Below are 15,949 nucleotides of genomic sequence, written 5' to 3' on the forward strand. Positions count from 1 at the left end.
TGTGATCACAACAGATGCGAGTCTTTCAGGTTGGGGAGCTGTTTGGGGGTCTCTGACGGCACAAGGGGTTTGGAAATCTCAAGAGGCGAGATTACCAATAAATATTTTAGAACTAGCACTGGCGAATCTGTTGGCGCTCTACAAATAACTGATAATAATAACTCTGTGCAATTCTCAGGGCTCTTTAGTTCTGGCCTCTACTAAAGAGAGAACCGTTCATTTGTTTTCAGACAGACAATATCACAACTGTGGCTTATGTCAATCATCAGGGTGGGACTCACAGTCCCCAAGCTATGAAAGAAGTATCTCGGATACTTGCTTGGGCGGAATCCAGCTCCTGTCTAATCTCTGCGGTGCATATCCCAGGTGTAGACAATTGGGAGGCGGATTATCTCAGCCACCAGACTTTACATCCAGGGGAGTGGTCTCTCCATCCAGATGTGTTTTCTCAGATTGTTCAGATGTGGGGGCTTCCAGAGATAGATCTTATGGCCTCTCATCTAAACAAGAAACTTCCCAGATACCTGTCCAGGGATGTTCAGGCGGAAGCAGTGGATGTGCTGACACTTTCTTGGTGTTATCATCCTGCTTACATCTTCCCGCCTCTAGTTCTCCTTCCAAGAGTGATTTCCAAAATCATCATGGAACAGTCTTTTTTGTTGCTGGTGGCTCCAGCATGGCCACACAGGTTTTGGTATGCGGATCTGGTTCGGATGTCCAGTTGCCCGCCTTGGCCACTTCCGTTACGGCCGGACCTACTATATCAAGGTCCGTTTTTCCATCAGGATCTCAAATCATTAAATTTGAAGGTATGGAAATTGAACGCTTAGTTCTAAGTCATAGAGGTTTCTCTGATTCAGTTATTAATACTATGTTACAAGCTCATAAATCTGTCTCTAGAAAGATTTATTATAGAGTTTGGAAGACTTACATTTCATGGTGTTCTTCTCATAATTTCTCCTGGCATTCTTTTAGAATTCCTAGAATTTTGCAGTTTCTTCAGGATGGTTTGGATAAGGGTTTGTCTGCAAGTTCCTTGAAAGGACAAATCTCCGCTCTTTCTGTTTTATTTCACAGAAAGATTGCTATACTTCCTGATATACACTGTTTTGTACAGGCTTTAGTTCGTATTAAGCCTGTCATTAAGTCAATTTCTCCTCCTTGGAGTCTTAATTTGGTTCTGAGGGCTTTACAGGCTCCTCCATTTGAACCTATGCATTCTTTGGACATTAAACTACTTTCTTGGAAAGTGTTGTTCCTTTTGGCTATCTCTTCTGCTAGAAGAGTTTCTGAGCTATCTGCTCTTTCTTGTGAGTCTCCTTTTCTGATTTTTCATCAGGATAAGGCAGTTTTGCGGACTTCTTTTCAATTTTTACCTAAGTTTGTGAATTCTAACAACATTAGTAGAGAAATTGTTGTCCCTTCTTTATGTCCTAATCCTAAGAATTCTTTGGAGAGATCCTTACATTCTTTGGATGTGGTAAGAGCTTTGAAATATTATGTGGAAGCTATTAAAAATTTCAGGAAGACTTCTAGTCTATTTGTTTTATTTTCTGGTCCTAGGAAAGGTCAGAAAGCTTCTGCTATTTCCTTGGCTTCTTGGTTGAAACTTTTGATTCATCAAGCTTATTTGGAGTCGGGTCAAACCCCGCCTCAGAGAATTTCAGCTCATTCTACTATATCATTCTCTACTTCATGGGCTTTTAAGAATGAAGCTTCAGTTGATCAGATTTGCAAAGCAGCCACTTGGTCCTCTTTGCATACATTTACTAAATTCTACCATTTTGATGTATTTGCTTCTTCGGAAGCAGTTTTTGGTAGAAAAGTTCTTCAGGCAGCTGTTTCAGTTTGATTCTTCTGCTTTTTGATTTAAGTTTTTTTCTTTCAAAAGTGAAAATAAACTTATTTTTGGGTTGTGGATTATTTTCTCAGCGGAATATGGCTGTTTTTGTTTTATTCCCTCCCTCTCTAGTGACTCTTGAGTGGAAGACTCCACATCTTGGGTATTGATATCCCATATGTCACTAGCTCATGGACTCTTGCCAATTATATGAAAGAAAACATAATTTATGTAAGAACTTACCTGATAAATTCATTTCTTTCATATTGGCAAGAGTCCATGAGGCCCACCCTTTTTATGGTGGTTATGATTTTTTTGTATAAAGCACAATTATTTCCAAATTTCCTTTGTTGATGCTTTCTACTCCTTTCTTTATCACCCCACTGCTTGGCTATTCGTTAAACTGAATTGTGGGTGTGGTGAGGGGTGTATTTATAGGCATTTTGAGGTTTGGGAAACTTTGCCCCTCCTGGTAGGATTGTATATCCCATATGTCACTAGCTCATGGACTCTTGCCAATATGAAAGAAATGAATTTATCTTACATAAATTATGTTTTCTTATAGCCTGACCGCGACACACATTTTAGCTGTCCGCTGGCATTTACCTATTGGTTGCCTATGGAACCAATCAGCAGCTGGTTGGTTCACACATCCCCCATTGTGTCATTTGACTATACGTTTTGGTGGCCCCGCCCCCTATGGTCCACATATGTGCCCATTTGATTGCCATGTTAAATATACGCATGCTGCAAACAGTGTTGAATACGAATGTGTATACTGTTACTCTGGTTAAACACGCTTCCTTACACGGTTTCTTTAGGGGCATATCACTAGTCATTTGTCCTGTATATGCTTCACTAGTTAGATATTGCCTTACATTTGGCTAGTCTTCTATACTCATTTTCTGCCTAGTACACTGTCAGTATTCACTTAGGGTTATAATGCTCCTAACACCACACGCTATGCTTCTATGGTTTTTCTTGTCTTTTTTAATGAAGATTGGGCATCTTTCATGTTCTTTACTTTGACTTGATAATGATTATAATAAATAAAAAATGTGTAAACTTATGATTGAGGTGTCATTCTGTAGGTCTATTGCTATAGATATCTTCAGACTGCTATATATACAGTATATATCTTTATTTTGTTTTGTATATGATGCTGTTAATTTCACTTGCTTACATAGGTTTTGGGACCCTGTATTAATTATTTGATGTTGCACACCTGAATGTGATTTAGGGTGTGTCGTTATCCACCAATCATTTCACTTGTTTACATAGGTTTTGCGACTCTGTGTTAATTGATGTTACACACCCGAATGTGATTTAGGGTGTGTCCTTATCCACCAATCAGGTGGCTTTGTATGTGATTTGTTGCACTAATGAGGGGAGGGGTTTTTGACTTTGTATCTGTATAAATATTTTCACTGCTCACTTTGTATTTGTCTGAGGAAGTTATTTCTTGCTAGTCTATTATTCCTATTTTTGCACCCTGGTACCTACCTGACCAGTTTGGTGAGAGTGTTTATTAACTTAAAGATTTATATATATATATATATATATATATATATATATATATATATATATATATATATATATATATATACACATGTAGTATAACTATATTTTAGCTTTATGAGATAAAGTACAAACATTTTTATAGATACTTATTATGTTTTGTATTAATGAGACAATTCCTTGTAGAAAACTTTAATATTACTGTAATGTCTGAAATGTAATGAAAGTCGTTCTTTTGGCAGTGCAAAAAGTATTCAATGCCATCTGTCATGCAAACAGACCTTTTACTTGAATGTGATTGCAAAGTTTACTTTCTGTTTCGTGTTTTGGCATATCAGCTTTAAGTCAATCCTAGGCTGCATGCCAGATTCTACTTCAGCTGGCGGAGCGTTTGTAGGAATGCCGCACATGCCAACCTAACCATGTTGCATCACACAATTAGCATTATAATTTCTTTTTATCTTATGCTTCCAATTAAACGGAGTCTTCCTAGAGCTAACACTAAATTGAATAATGAATATAGTAAAATAGATTGTGGTCTTATAGTGCAGGGTGCATTAGCTTCTTTTTTAGAATATTAAATATGGAGTTTACCATAAAAGGGACATGGAAGTAAAAATATTCCAGGAATTAAAAAGACTTTCCAATTTTCTTTCTATTATTAGTTAAATCTTTGTCTTGGTCTCCTTTGTTGAAACGTAGCTCCTTTCCATGAGAGCATACTGAGGTAGACTCAGGAGCAGCCCTGCATGTTTTTTGAGCTCTGTTTAAGATCTCCCAACCTTCTCGAATTGTCACAGATAGGGAGGTCTGCCCAGTTTCCTGCCTACATCATTTCAGCCAGGGCATATGTACTGGTTTTAAGTGACTGCCTAGGCTCCACCCATTATATGCCTGTATTTCCGACCCTCCTGTAGCTCCACCCCCACAAAATATCAGTAGGCAACGCCCCACACCTTCATTCACCTCTTTGTCCAGAAAAGGCTCTAGGAAATGTTGGCCAATATGATATATGTATAAAATAGTTACAAACCATGTTGCAGTCATTGCCATCCTATAGTGCTCAAAATATGTGTAGACGCCTACCTAAGTTTGCTATTGTGGAAAGGAACTAAGGGCATGATTCTTTAAAACTCTCCACTTGAGATGATCTATTTTAATTCACTTTGAACTTTCCTATTGGGATTTGCATCCAGTCCTTAAGTTTTATTACATTTACACTTTTGTACTTTTGAGTTTGTATTTTAAAGCATTAAGCAATTTATTTAGGATTTGTACAAATTCTAAATGTACTTTGAATATTTCTGTTTATTTTTAATAAATTAGGATTATTCTCTGTGTATTTTGCCATTTCAGTGGCTGGATGGGGTGTTCCTTAGTCTGTAATGAGATGTTCTTTGGGTGCGCTTGAAGTTCTCTCACAGCTTTCTTATATATTCTCTAAGCATTTTACACCTGCAGATCTCATGGATTTCTATCTCTAGCTGTATGCAGGTGAGGTTTTTCAAAATTCAAGCCAGAATTTATGTGAATGGTGGCCCCTGTACTTCTGCAGTTGTTCAGATGTGCACGTATATGCACCGGAAATAACACCAGTCTTGCCATTGTAGGCAAGCCCGCGCTATGGGGCATATTTATCAAGCTCCGTATGGAGCTTGATACCCCGTGTTTCCGGCGTGCCTTCAGGCTCGCCGGAAACAGAAGTTATGAAGCAGCGGTCTAAAGACCGCTGCTCCATAACCTGTCCGCCTGCTCTGAGGTGGTGAACAGAAATTGAAGGGTTGATTGACACCCCCTGCTAGCGGCCGATTGGTCGCGAATCTGCAGGCGGTGGTATTGCTCAAGCAGTTCACAAGAACTGCTGGTGCAATGATAAATGCCGAGAGCTATATCGGATCATGTCTGCTCACACCATCATAAATAGGTCCCTATATCTGCATGCCTCCGGTAGCTGTGTTAGTAAAACCCTAAATGACGTAGAGGGTCCATCGATCATTAAAGGGTTAATATTGCTTAAGGGATATAGAGGTCAAAATTGCAATGTGCATGAATATGCAGGAATATAAAACCCACATTTTTATTTCATGATTCAGATAGAGCATGCAATTTTAAGCAACTTTCTCATTTACTCATATTATCAATTTTTCTTTGTACTCTTGGCGGTATATTTATTAATGTGATATGATGTAGCGTATCATGTCCGCCGCACATCGATAAATGCCAACTGCATACGCTGTCAGCATTTATCATTGCACCAGCAGTTCTTGTGAACTGCTGGTGCAATGCTGCCCCCTGCAGATTCGCAGCTAGCAGGGGGTGTCAATCAACTGATCGTATTCGATCAGGTTGATTTCTGTCCGTGGCGTCAGAGCAGGCGGACAGGTTATGGAGCAGCGGTCTTTAGGCTTGCCGGAAACTAGGGGCATCAAGCTTCATACGGAGCTTGATAAATCGGCCCCTTGGTATCTTTATTTGAAAAATAGGAATGTAAGCTTAGGAGCCGGCCCATTTTTGGTTCAGAACCCTGGGTAGTGCTTACTGATTGGTGGCTACATTTACATTTTAAACAGAAACATTTTTTTAATATACTCAGGATAGCAAAAATGCTTCTAGTAAATGAGTTATTACTGTTTCAGCAGCATATGCACATATGCTACGTGTGACCAGAGCATCAGGTTTCAAACACTGCTCAGAGATCTGCTGGTGCTGTGTATTATATAAGTGAAGTCTTCATTTGTGTCATACAAGCCACTGTATGAATGCTGGTGCATGGGCACTTACAGCATATTTGTGTATGCTGCTAAAAAATTATTAATAATTTTACCAGAATAAGTTTTGCTAATTGAAGTATATTGCAAAACAGTCCATAAAAAACACAATATTTGCCCTGGCCTCAGAAGCAGCGGGAGCCAAAACAGGCAGACCCCCCCCCCAGCCGTGACAATCCTGCAGGGTCTGGGATGATTGGGAAGTCTAAAATCCTGCAATATCACAGCAAAACAAATTGTGAACTTAGCAATGGTTGTCTGCTGAAAGTAGAAAAAGGAACTGAATGGTAGCTTCTTAAAACAGAATTTACTATGGGATGATGATATTGGTTTTATATAAGGTAAAACTCAGGGATTATAAATACTCAGGTATTACATATGCTGAGTAACATTTCCCTTTAAAAGGAGCTGTATACTTGAAAACTGCATATGAATAGTTTGAAAACAGTAGTATTTGGGTTTCAAACAACTGTTTCTCCAATAAAACAATATCTAGGTCGGACAGATATTATGTCCATTATGGTACTTCTAAGTCATGTTACCTACAGCATTAACTTGTCTGAGCTAACTAACTTCTGCCAAACACAAATCAACTTGTTAATTTAGCGTTTCAGAAGCAGTGACCCTCAAAATGTGCATCAGCCTTAGAAATGGCTTTGTGCATTGACATATTTTTCTTTTTGAGACATCTGAATAATAAATGCTGTTTTTAAAAACCACAAATTGACCATTTCAGGTGTAAAGTGTTTAACAGACTTTTCAATGAGATCTTGCCAGTAGCAGTGCTGACAAGCGTATACTCTTACATGTCTGTATACCATTATAAATCCTCCTGGGTGTGACAACTGCATGCTGAAGCTTTACAGCTGACACACGAGTCCGGAAAGAGCTGCCAATAGGGTTTATATTGCTTTGAGTTTATCATGAACCAAACAAGCTTGTTACAGTATTTTTAAAAGCGAGTTGATTTTTGCAATTAAAAAAATATATCTGCAAGTTTTAGGTGGTTTTGTTTACTTTTAATAACATTTTCAGCACTCATATTCATGTCCCAATAACTTTTTTTTCCTCAATTTGCCATGTGAAAATAAAATTGATTTACTGGGGATTTCTGTTATTGAGCAGTTTCCTTCATCCAGTACAAGTCTGCCAGTAAGGGAAAAAAATCTATGATTTGTGTCCTTTGCACTTGCAAACCCTGATCTGAGGAAATGAAAAAAATGCTTTTTTTTTTTATCCTTCTTAAATTATGTTAGTCCAATAATGGTGTAAAGATGGTAAGTTTATTTGAGTTCTTGAAAATGTAAACTCTTTGCTACACTAAGAACATTTGAAAAAATGCATATAAACAGCCACTAGTTGTATACAATATATTGACCAATGCTGATGGTACATGCATAGACCAAAAAAATTGTTTTGGAAAAAAATCATTTGGTTACATACAGTATTAGTTCATAGGGGTAGATTTTATAAAGGATGAGTGGACATGATTTTCTGTAGCCCCCTATGCTTACCGTTGGCCAATCGGCCGCTAGCAGGGGGTGTCAATCATCCCGATCGGATTGATCTTACATCCGTTGCTTCTTAACTTCCGTTTCAGGTGAGCCTGAAACAATGGGCGTAGAAAGCAGCATCCGCTGCTTAATAACTCTACCCCATAGAGTCTTTCAGAATTTTTTTGTTAAAGAAAATCTGGTCCTCCGCTATTTCCTAGGGGGGGCAAAGTCTTTAGGACAGCATAGAAGAAACTGGGCAGCAGCTTAAAATTAAATAAAGTTAAAGTAAGAGATGGTGGTACTGCTACAAGTCAGCAGGGCAAAAAACTAATTTGTAAAAAAAAAATTTTTACCCACACATATTATATACCGTTTTTCTCACCATTAAATGGACTTTCTAAAGACACCATCACTTTCGTTATATCTTATAATTTACTATAATTTTTTTTATAAAATTATGAAAAAAATTGAAAAAAGCCCACACTTTTTCTAACTTTGATCCTCAAAATCTGTTACACATCCACAACCACTAAAAATATATTTTTTTTAATGTATTTTTTTGGAGGTCAAGATTGGATTGTCAAAACAAAAAGTGAAGCTTACTTACTTATTGGCTGACACGGGAATCAATTATTTAGCTAGGATATTGCTGGATTCTTAGTGAATAGTGTGTATTTGAAGCCTTCCCCTCAGTTACCTTATTGGTTTTAACCACATGAATCAGCTACATTTCTTTATGCATTTGTTCCCTTTTTTTTCTTCCAAATCAGAATGCACATGTCTAGTCAATACCTTCTAAAGGCTTAGGAAGTTGGAGATAGATTTGCTGATGGGGAAGACTGCATTATAAGGTTATGCTCAAGAAAAAATACACAAACATAAATGTTTCATTGGATGTCAATTTCTCTAAAACAGGGACAATACTTTCAACAGAGGAATTATTGTATTAAAAATCTGTTGACACTCCAACTCCAAAATGTGATGTGGTCTACTTACGGGCAGTTTTGCAGATAGTGGACTCTACTGCAATAGCCAATATCAGCATTTATTTGTGTGTGGCTGCAATGGCAAAAAATAATAATTGATGTACACGTTAATTTTATAATTTCATAACAACCTTATTCAGCTTTAATGAAGAGTGATCTCCGAGGCATCAGAGAATCACATTGCATGTATGGTGAGCTGTTGGCAGCAAATAAATGCTGAGAAATATAGAACAGATTGACAATGGCACATGCAAGGATGTGTGAACTTGTAAAACCTACATGTTCTGAGAAATATGCATAATATTCAAAAGAAAAAGTCATGGTCAGCATTAAAATCCTTTAAAAAGAATTACAATACTCACAAATGGATGAATTGTTCCATATCTATCTGCATACTTCTTATGACCCCTTTTTAAAGATACGTTCCACTAACACCAGATTATTTCTTAATGTATATCTCTTATTTTATTTTTAGTGAAACAAGTAATAATGGAAAGGCAGCACTCACACATTTTGTTTGTTTGTTTTTTAAATAAAAAAATGACACTGCACTGAAACAAGATAGACCAAAACTTCTATCAAACTAGTGGGCTTTCATCAGAATGATGACATTAACCATGACTCATACGAATGTTGGTCAATAGACTTTATGTACATAAAAGCACATTTCTTAAAGAATTATGTATTAAAAATGAAAGTCTAACCATGAACTTCGTGCCCACCTTGGCTATGCAGGCTTCCATTCTGTAAGTCAACAGCTATCTTTCCATATATAATGAGTAAAAGGGAGAAATAGGAAAAAGAAATTGTCCAATGGCCTTGTCTTTTTTTATTTTTTACTTTTAGAGATATTGTATATTTACAAGTATACCGTTTTTTAAAATATAAGTTTATTTTTTATTTAAAAGAAGTAATATATGCAATGTCTTGTATAAATCAATGATACCTGACATAACTAACTGGTTAGGACATATGCAAAATAGTTTAAGAAAATGAAGAGTTAAGCAAGGTAAAAAAAATCAAACTATAAATTAGTTGCATACACACACACACATATATAGATATATTTATATATATTTATATTAATTAAGAGGTAAGCAAGGTAATATATATATATATATATATATATATATATATATATATATATTACCTGTGTGAATATGGGTGAATGTAAAGAATCATCTCCTTAAAAAGGGAAAAGGGAAAGAGAAATAACGGTTATGGCCTTTAAGTATGTGGTTCACAATAAGTATATGAAATATTAGGAAACAAGAGCATTTACATAGTTTTTCCATAACAACTTAATAGACTCATACTCAGATATGTGGTTTTGCATTATATAGTGGTATTTTTCAATGGGGATAGTGTGAGTTACTCGAGTTTGTCAATCTGTGATTGTAAAAACCATAGTCTGCTACAAAGGTCTAGGTATGAGTTTAGAGGTGCTTCTTAGACATATAGGGAATGATTTAAGACGTAAAAGTATAAAGTTTATTTATTCACAAAGATGTTGTGGAATACTAAACACTAAACAACACTTAAATAATTATTAATGTTTTTTTTATCTTGTTCAAGCTAGAAACCAGGTTGTAGATTTGTAGCAGTATTTCCTTGCCCAAAATTAGGCCCAGATTTTCTTAGGCGAGATTGGCTGATGTCTAAGGGCGCCTTCTCTAAGAGGGCCGTGGCCTTGCAAGGTCAAGAGACAAAAACTTTCCTATCTGTTCACAGTCTAATTTAAGTAGACTGTACTGCCAAAGTGTGTGTTAAACACATACATTTTCATGGTCTGCTAAAGGTGGAAATTAAATGGTCAAAAAAAAAAGTAGCTTCTAATTGAATTGTGAAAATTGTGAAAAATTAAATGAATTTATCATTAGCACGTTCAATCATTCACAGTATATACGTATATGCATTTTTTGATTGGCTGATGGCTGTCACATGATGCAGTGTGAAAGAAAATAAAGCTAATTTGAAATTTGTCAGAAAAAAATCTACTAGTCATCTGAAATTCAAACAAAGTGTGTTTTCTTTTTATTATGCATGTGTTGATTATGCCATTTTACTGTGATTAATGGTTCTTTAATTCAATATAGAGTTTATATAATAGAAACACCTAGTTAAAAGTAAAGTACAAATGAAGCTTTTATGATTCTGTTAAACATGCAACTTTTATCAACTTTCTGATTTCTATAGTGACTAAAATATCTATTGAAACAAGCTTAATTAAAGGTGAGCGAGCAGATGACTAAATCATAAATCAAAAATGGATATATATGGTGCAAACCTTCAAAAACGTGTTATTCATAAAAATATAAGTGAGAATGTGAGTACAATCATCTATGTACCCATAAAGAAAGGGAATACAGACCTCATTTAAATACAAAAAATATAAAAACTTTATTATAAAACTTATAAGTATATCAAACAAATACACACAGTAACCACATAAAAGGATTAAATATAAAATCATAAACCCAGAAACCCCGCAGTCACATGACTTAAAGTACAAATGTATAAAAAATAAATACAGAAGCCGGTGTTCTATCAGATTCTATCAGATTCTGCTCCTTTCTCAGAATCTGCTACCTCTGACTGTGCATGCTCTGTATTACATAATCCCACTCCACATATGTTAAATAGGAATGTGTGGAATGCGAATATGTAAATCAGCTGCATGCGCATTTAGAGGTAGCAGATTAGAACAAGGACGTTGTGTCGGATCTTGCTGCTGATAAACATACGCTGTTGAAATTGAATACTGTCAAACAAATTAAAAGTGCATATTATATATATATATATATACATACATATATATCAGTATCTCACAAAAGTGAGTACACCCCTCAGATTTTTGTAAATATTTTATTATATCTTTTCATGTGACAACACTTAAGAAATTACACTTTGTTACAATGTAAAGTAGTGAGTGTACAGCCTGTATAACAGTGTAAATTGGCTGTCCCCTCAAAATAACTCAACACACAGCCATTAATGGCTAAACCGTTGGCAACAAACTGAGTACACCCCTAAGTGGAAATGTTCAAATTGGGCCCAATTAGCCATTTTCCCTCCCCGGGGTCATGTGACTCATTAGTGTTACAAGATCTCAGGTATGAATGGGGAGCAGTTGTGTTAAATTTGGTGTTATTTGTTGAACAACAGAACTCTCTGAGGATCTGAAAAAAAGAATTGTTGCTCTACATAAAGATGGACTTGGCTATAAGAAGATTGCCATGACCCTAAAACTGAGCTGCAGCACGGTGGGCAAGACCATACAGCGGTTTCACAGGACAGGTTCCACTCAGAACAGGCCTCGCCATGGTCAGCCAAAAAAGTTTAGTGCACGTGCTCAGCATCATATCCAGAGGTTGTCTTTAGGAAATAGACATATGAGTGCTGTCAGCATTGCTGCAGAGGTTGAAGGGGTTGGGGGGGGTCAGCCTGCCAGTGCTCAGACCATACGCTGAACACTGCATCAAATTGGTCTGCATGGCTGTGGTCCCAGAAGGAAGCCTCTTCTAAAGATGATGCTCAAGAAAGCCTGCAAACAGTTTGCTGAAGACAAGCAGACTAAGGACATGGATTACTAGAACCATGTCCTGTGGTCCGATGAGACCAAGATAAACTTTTTTGGTTCAGATGGTGTAAAGCATGTGTGGTGGCAACTAGGTGAGGAGTACAAAGACAACAGTCAAGCATGGTGGTGGTGGGAGTGTCATGATCTGGGCCTGCATGTGTACTGCCGGCAGTGGGGAGCTACAGTTCAATGAGGGAACCATGAATGCCAATATTTAGACATTAATGGCTGTGTGTTGAGTTATTTTGAGGGGACAGCCAATTTACACTGTTATACAGGCTTTACACTCACTACTTTACATTGTAGCAAAGTATCATTTCTTCCGTGTTGTCACATGTCAAATGTGAGGGGTGTACTCACTTTTGTGAGAAACTGTGTGTATATGTTTATGTGTGTGTGTATATATATATATATATATATATATATATATATATTATGTGAGTGAATTAGAATTTCTTTCATGTAATTAGCAAGAGTCCATGAGCTAGTGACGTATGGGATATACATTCCTACCAGGAGGGGCAAAGTTTCCCAAACCTCAAAATGCCTATAAATACACCCCTCACCACACCCACAATTCAGTTTTACAAACTTTGCCTCCTATGGAGGTGGTGAAGTAAGTTTGTGCTAGATTCTACGTTGATATGCGCTCCGCAGCAAGTTGGAGCCCGGTTTTCCTCTCAGCGTGCAGTGAATGTCAGAGGGATGTGAGGAGAGTATTGCCTATTTGAATGCAGTGATCTCCTTCTACGGGGTCTATTTCATAGGTTCTCTGTTATCGGTCGTAGAGATTCATCTCTTACCTCCCTTTTCAGATCGACGATATACTCTTATTTATATACCATTGTCTCTGCTGATTTTCGTTTCAGTACTGGTTTGGCTTTCTACAAACATGTAGATGAGTGTCCTGGGGTAAGTAAATCTTATTTTCTGTGACACTCTAAGCTATGGTTGGGCACTTTATTTATAAAGTTCTAAATATATGTATTCAAACATTTATTTGCCTTGACTCAGGATGTTCAACATTCCTTATTTTCAGACAGTCAGTTTCATATTTGGGATAATGCATTTGAATCAATCATTTTTTCTTACCTTAAAAAATTTGACTCTTTTTCCCTGTGGGCTGTTAGGCTCGCGGGGGCTGAAAATGCTTCATTTTATTGCGTCATTCTTGGCGCGGACTTTTTTGGCGCAAAAAATCTTTTCTGTTTCCGGCGTCATACGTGTCGCCGGAAGTTGCGTCATTTTTTTGACGTCCTTTTGCGCCAAAAATGTCGGCGTTCCGGATGTGGCGTCATTTTTGGCGCCAAAAAGCATTTAGGCGCCAAATAATGTGGGCGTCTTATTTGGCGCTAAAAAAATATGGGCGTCGCTTTTGTCTCCACATTATTTCAGTCTCATTTTTTCTTTGCTTCTGGTTACTAGAAGCTTGTTTATTGGCATTTTTTCCCATTCCTGAAACTGTCATTTAAGGAATTTGATCAATTTTGCTTTATATGTTGTTTTTTCTCTTACATATTGCAAGATGTCTCACGTTGCATCTGAGTCAGAAGATACTTCAGGAAAATCGCTGTCTAGTGCTGGAACTACCAAAGCTAAGTGTATCTGCTGTAAACTTTTGGTAGCTATTCCTCCGGCTGTTGTTTGTACTAATTGTCATGACAAACTTGTTAATGCAGATAACATTTCCTTTAGTAATGTACCATTGCCTGTTGCAGTTCCTTCAACATCTAAGGTGCAGAATGTTCCTGATAACATAAGAGATTTTGTTTCTGAATCCATCAAGAAGGCTATGTCTGTTATTTCTCCTTCTAGTAAACATAAAAAATCTTTTAAAACTTCTCTCTCTACAGATGAATTTTTAAATGAACATCATCATTCTGATTCTGATGACTCTTCTGGTTCAGAGGATTCTGTCTCAGAGATTGATGCTGATAAATCTTCATATTTATTTAAAATGGAATTTATTCGTTCTTTACTTAAAGAAGTACTAATTGCTTTAGAAATAGAGGATTCTGGTCCTCTTGATACTAATTCTAAACGTTTAGATAAGGTATTTAAATCTCCTGTGGTTATTCCAGAAGTTTTTCCTGTTCCTAATGCTATTTCTGAAGTAATTTCCAGAGAATGGGATAAATTGGGTAATTCATTTACTCCTTCTAAACGTTTTAAGCAATTATATCCTGTGCCGTCTGACAGATTAGAATTTTGGGACAAAATCCCTAAAGTTGATGGGGCTATTTCTACCCTTGCTAAACGTACTACTATTCCTACGTCAGATGGTACTTCGTTTAAGGATCCTTTAGATAGGAAAATTGAATCCTTTCTAAGAAAAGCTTATCTGTGTTCAGGTAATCTTCTTAGACCTGCTATATCATTGGCTGATGTTGCTGCAGCTTCAACTTTTTGGTTGGAGACTTTAGCGCAACAAGTAACATCATGATTCTCATAATATTATTATTCTTCTTCAGCATGCTGATAATTTTATCTGTGATGCCATTTTTTATATTATCAGAGTTGATGTCAGGTTTATGTCTCTAGCTATTTTAGCTAGAAGAGCTTTATGGCTTAAAACTTGGAATGCTGATATGGCTTCTAAATCAACTCTACTTTCCATTTCTTTCCAGGGTAACAAATTATTTGGTTCTCAGTTGGATTCTATTATCTCAACTGTTACTGGTGGGAAAGGAACTTTTTTACCACAGGATAAAAAATCTAAGGGTAAAAACAGGGCTAATAATCGTTTTCGTTCCTTTGGTTTCAACAAAGAACAAAAGCCTGATCCTTCATCCTCAGGAGCAGTTTCAGTTTGGAAACCATCTCCAGTCTGGAATAAATCCAAGCCTTCTAGAAAGGCAAAGCCTGCTTCTAAGTCCACATGAAGGTGCGGCCCTCATTCCAGCTCAGCTGGTAGGGGGCAGGTTACGTTTTTTCAAAGAAATTTGGATCAAATCTGTTCACAATCTTTGGATTCAGAACATTGTTTCAGAAGGGTACAGAATTGGTTTCAAGATGAGACCTCCTGCAAAGAGATTTTTTCTTTCCCGTGTCCCAGTAAATCCAGTGAAAGCTCAAGCATTTCTGAATTGTGTTTCAGATCTAGAGTTGGCTGGAGTGATTATGCCAGTTCCAGTTCTGGAACAGGGGATGGGGTTTTATTCAAATCTCTTCATTGTACCAAAGAAGGAGAATTCCTTCAGACCAGTTCTGGATCTAAAAATATTGAATCGTTATGTAAGGATACCAACGTTCAAAATGGTAACTGTAAGGACTATCTTGCCTTTTGTTCAGCAAGGGCATTATATGTCCACAATAGATTTACAGGATGCATATCTGCATATTCCGATTCATCCAGATCATTATCAGTTCCTGAGATTCTCTTTTCTGGACAAGCATTACCAGTTTGTGGCTCTGCCGTTTGGCCTAGCTACAGCTCCAAGAATTTTTACAAAGGTTCTCGGTGCCCTTCTGTCTGTAATCAGAGAACAGGGTATTGTGGTATTTCCTTATTTGGACGATATCTTGGTACTTGCTCAGTCTTTACATTTAGCAGAATCTCATACGAATCGACTTGTGTTGTTTCTTCAAGATCATGGTTGGAGGATCAATTCACCAAAAAGTTCATTGATTCCTCATACAAGGGTAACCTTTCTGGGTTTCCAGATAGATTCAGTGTCCATGACTCTGTCTTTAACAGACAAGAGACGTCTAAAATTGATTTCAGCTTGTCGAAACCTTCAGTCACAATCATTCCCTTCGGT

The sequence above is a fragment of the Bombina bombina genome, chromosome 1, assembly GCF_027579735.1.
Source record: "Bombina bombina isolate aBomBom1 chromosome 1, aBomBom1.pri, whole genome shotgun sequence".
NCBI classification, from domain to species: Eukaryota; Metazoa; Chordata; class Amphibia; order Anura; family Bombinatoridae; genus Bombina; species Bombina bombina.